The following is a 5,079-nucleotide window of genomic DNA, read 5'->3' as shown; positions in this document are numbered from 1 at the left end:
CACAGGACATGTAGCAACAGGTACTGCAGCACCTCACATACTGAGGACTCTTCTATAATACCTAGTTTCCAATTTAAGAGGCTGGACGTTTCAAACTGCAGCAGACTTGTTGGTCTAGCATCAAACAGCAAGAATAAAGAGTTTGCCTAAAAACACCAACAAAGATCCTTTCAGTAGGTCCATCACTGGCTGCAGAAATAATGCTATGTAAACTCAGCACATTTCTTCCTAGATTTTTAGGGCCTCAATGTTTTTCCATCCTGGATAACTCATTTTGGGTTTATTTATTCTCTGCAGCTAAAAGAACTGCATCAAAGACTGAACCTCTTAAGCTGTGCCCTTCTGATGTTTTAAAAGAAAAAAATTTTGACTTGCATGTTTGAGAAATTAGGAGATTGTTGTCTCCAATTAATCTAACATTTTGCTTTAACATTACCACCTTCTTTCCTTTGGCTTTGAAAAGCTTTTTCAAAACCAGAACGGAATAAAGATGACATTAGTCTGTCATTCCAAGAGAAGTGGGGCAGTTATGGCTCCAAAAACACACACACACACAAACTTCATATATTGTGTGTAAAGCTCCATCAATGTCAGTGGGATGTAAAGCTAAGTACATGCCTGATTTGCCCAAGACTATCTTAATTTTCCCCTGCAGTTTGAACAAAAACATTGTGTTTCGGCCTGAAATCCTAACAGTAAAAACAGTAACAGCTACTTGGTATTTCCATGGCTCAAACTGGGCTGAATTCAGTAACGCAAGCAAAATTAAACTCTGGGCCTTAGTCTACAGGCATTGACAGAAATCTGTCATGGTTTATGACCTGCCAGTCTCAGCTGCCTCATTTTTCTTCTCAAAGATATTTCTTAATGGAAGCAAAACGGAGTTTCAGCTTGGGCTCGGTGTTACTGAACAAGCTGAGGAGTGTGGATGTAGAGGTCTTACAGGAAAGAGTTGCTACCTGGCACAGCACTCACCCTTGCAAGTAAGTGGCTTGCTACACACTAGTATGGACTGTTGCTTTTATTTTTCTTATTTTGGGGAAAAAAAATAAAATAAAAAAGCAGTTGTCTAGTAATATTTTAAAAAGCATTTGGGCAGGAATCGGTACAAGTTAAGTGTAAAAAAGCTGGTTAGACATAAAACAACATATACTTGAGAAAGCTGACCTCTCATCCCACCTCGGCTGAAGTTTTGCCACTTTCAGAACAGCGTGACTTCATGAATTAATTCCATAATGAAAAATAGCGGTTTTGAAGTTAAACCCACTTTCCTGAATTGTGAGGTTGCAGAAGCTAAGGGTTTGTTGTTGTGAGACTCCCCCAAACTCCTTTCCTAAGACACCTTTATGATTCCTGTTCTCTTAGCTTGGAAGCAAGGACTGTAGAAAAGTGTCTACATGAGGGAGGAGAAAAAAAAAAAAGATCTGTTTTATTGCTACTCAAAAGGAACATCAAACAAAAATGTAGATAAAGTAAGGAATATGCATAGATTCTTGGTCACTACAGGTCAACATCTCTGACACAATCAGGAGATTAACCTTCCAGACATTTTTTTCATATATTAAGTAAGTAGTAGAAATACTTGTAATTTTTCTAAAAACAAGTTTTCAGTGGGTGATAATGTACTCAACTTTTAGTATGTTGTATATTCTTTTTTCTACTTGAAAGCATCTAGTGGTCCATGAGAGCAAAGACCAGGTTTGAGTTTTCCTATAGCTTCCTGAACTTCCATGGAGACACCACAGCCCAGGTGACTGCTACCTCATTTTAAAAAGTGTTTTTAAGCAAAATAAGAGTACAGAGTGCTTCAGGATATGTACAGCTGGGTCTGCAGAGAGCTGCGGCCTATGAAAACACTCCTCAGAGAGAGCTCAGAAAGAACTCACCAAAAGATGGGATTATCTGATCAGTATTTTGCAGAGCAGTCAGTCTGAAGTACTTAGCCCCAGACTGTTACTTTTACATTTTACTCATTTTTTACAGCTTATAGCAGGAATCATACTCATTTTATGCACTACAGCATTCACGTGTGGAGCCTCTTTTTACCGGTTAAGAGTTAAACCCCTATCCAGCCAAGTGGAGACTTTACACCCTGCATTGGTAGACACAGGCTCAGGTTATGATCGTCTCAGACACATGTGGTGATAGGAACAAGGAGCTATCCTAGTTATCTAGGAGACATTACTGTCACACCTCATTAAGTAACAATCCCATTTTCTACAGAAAAATGCCAGGTACAGCTCTACAGTTTTGCACTTTCTGAACCTATGCAAGGTACATCAGGTTTGTATTAAAATACTGTATTTGTCAAACGATGAGGAAAGGGTAACATTTTACTAAAGGTTAGCCAGCTTCAGACATGGCCGAGTTCCAATATCAAGAAATTTAAATATACTAAGTCACTTGCTCCTAAAAGCAATTCAGGAAGGTGCAGGTAGAGCTGAAGGAGAACACCTCAGTGTGAAGAACTCCTGATGTACACTGGACAAGGTGAAATGTCGCAATGAGCCATATCATTAGCCTGACCCTGGCAGCCACGCTGCCCATCCCACAGGACAAGGCTCCATACATCTACAGAGTGCAACCAGAACATCAGTTTGTCAGCATGGAACTCGTACATAAAATGAGATTAAAACCAAAGTCTCACTATTTCAGTTTTAAGAAAAAGCATGTTTACCATAGCCAAGTGTTTGTCTCAAGCAGAGAGTGAGGAAAGACCTGCAATGGATTCCAAACTCCCTACACAGGTCAATCACTTATCTGTGCCTAGGATGTGGTGGTTTCCCAAACTGTGGCAGAAGGGGTGTGGTGGTTTCCCAAACTGTGGCAGAAGGGGTGGTGCAGCCATTCCTTTGCTCTCAGTCTTGTGACTTGCCCTAGGGCCGGCATCCCACAGCTGGGTTATGAACTTACCCAGCTGAAGAGCACAGATTGGTTTCTGCTTTCCTTTCTCCTTACTGCTTGGCCATGTAAGCATGAAATGCCAGCACAAAGCGGGCAACAGGGGCAAACTGAGAGCAATAATAGCTTAGTCCTGATGTATGATGATCATAAAACCATATCCTTAGTTCGGAAATTAATAAAAACTGAAATGCAATATGAAGTCTACCCTAGCCCAGTGTGTCAAATTAGGATGGGGTTCTTACCAGGCAATCAACTGCAGTAAAGACCGTTCCCTGGTTTGGGTAAATCACTTTTTAAAGTTTCCAATTCTTGATCTGAGTAAAATGGCTGATTTTAACCTATCAAGTTGAGACAGTAAGCTTTGCAATAAACAATTTAATGGATATTTATTGTAAGTACATGTTAAAATTGATTAGCTTTAGCACCTGCAGGAATGATCAAGGTAAGTGCTACCTACTACTCATCTGCTGCTTAATATTCATCAGGCACCTTGCTAGTAGGACACAACTTGGGATTATCGCAATTCAGCATCACCTGATGACAGACAGATGAAATCTCTCCCTCTGATCCTGACTTCTGTTGGAAGACTGAAATGAATGATGCCCATGCATCAAGGTGCTTGTGCTGCTGCTCCCTGGTACATAGGGGCAAGGCAGCTGAAAGGCCCTGGCTTTACAGCTGGCACAGGACCTGCAGGTTTCTGCCCCACCACATGTACCAGGGACTCTTGAGACGACAGATTTACAAAACCTTGCAAGTCTAGGATCCTACTTAATGTTACTGCACTTAGTTGATACAACATTGGTTTTAAAACACATTTTAGAAGCCTCTGTCTTGAACATATTTCAATGCTGAATTAGTGAGAATTATTGGAAGCAGTTGTCTATAAAGCAGTACAGGTATTCTCCCAGAACGATGAGTGAAACATTTAATCTGACTGTAACAGAACTCACAGAAACTGAAGCCAGTGAAGCTGTCAAAGGTAGAAGGAAAACAAAGTTGCATGGCATATGAAGCAAAGTAGCTTTACAAATGTCTTCTTCTTTCTAAAACAAGCAAATTTGGACCATCCTATTTGAACATGTATTTAAAAATACATCTTTTAACATCACACAATTTTCATTTTTGTCACACAGGAATCTTTTTCCAAGAGGGAAATAAATAGCACACAATAGTAAAAAGAAATAAAATAATTGCTGCCTTGCCCCTGAGGTGCTAATGTTTTTAGCATTTAAAAAAAAAGTTTCTGGTGCAAGAAGGAGATGCACAGAGGTGCAAAAGTGCCTTTTGCTTTTCAGAACAGTGAAAAGTACAGCTTGCCTCTTCTCTAGGATGCTTTGTATACTTAATTCGTACATTTTGTAATCAAAAATTGTCTCTAAAATGGCAGTGTTCATGCATACACAACAGATTCAGTGCTCTGACCTCAACGAAATGCTGAACATAGGTAGGAGAGAGAAAGGCCTGAAACGGGCTTTCTTCTGCTACCCTCAAACCTGGTTACATCACCTGATAGCAACAGCAGATTTATCTTCTTCTGAACCTTTAGGAGACCTCATAGGAAGAGGCTTCAAATAAATAGATCATTTGTCACTGAGACAGTTTAAGTGATTATGGTTTGAAGTATGGCTTTTCACACCACGGTTTTGCTTCTGATTTTATAAAGTTTCAAAATCAAAGGTTCCACAGTCCAGTTCAAGGTTTTGCAGTTTCCAAAACTAAACTTTAGTCTCTATGAAAAAGGGCAGAACTTTATCTGCCTAGTCCTAAATTCAGCTTAGCTTTTTGCACTAATACACCATATATTATTAAATATGCTTGTTAATTAGGTGCCTGTGAAGCTATAACTTAACATTATTATAGTTTTGCACTCTACAACAAAATTAGACATTTTAAGCATTTATTCATAAGTAGGTAAGGAACTGGTTCTTTAAGCAAAAATTGCTATAATTTATAAATACAAATAGTGCTTATGTTTTCTTCATTCATGCTTGAACAGATTACAAACTGAATACAATGAAGTTACGTTTAAGTACCCCACATAGACAAGAGGGATAAAAGAAAAGTTTGCTGGTATATACTAAGTTCCCAGACACTATAAGTTACTTTTTCACTGTTCAGTGTTCCCTAACTCTGCATTAGTTTTAAGGCTATATATACAAATATGTATATTTC

Source organism: Merops nubicus, unplaced genomic scaffold (assembly GCF_000691845.1).
Source record: "Merops nubicus isolate BGI_N331 unplaced genomic scaffold, ASM69184v1 scaffold9042, whole genome shotgun sequence".
Taxonomy (NCBI): Eukaryota; Metazoa; Chordata; class Aves; order Coraciiformes; family Meropidae; genus Merops; species Merops nubicus.
The sequence above is the reverse complement of the archived record's forward strand: the minus strand, read 5'-3'. Positions refer to the sequence as shown.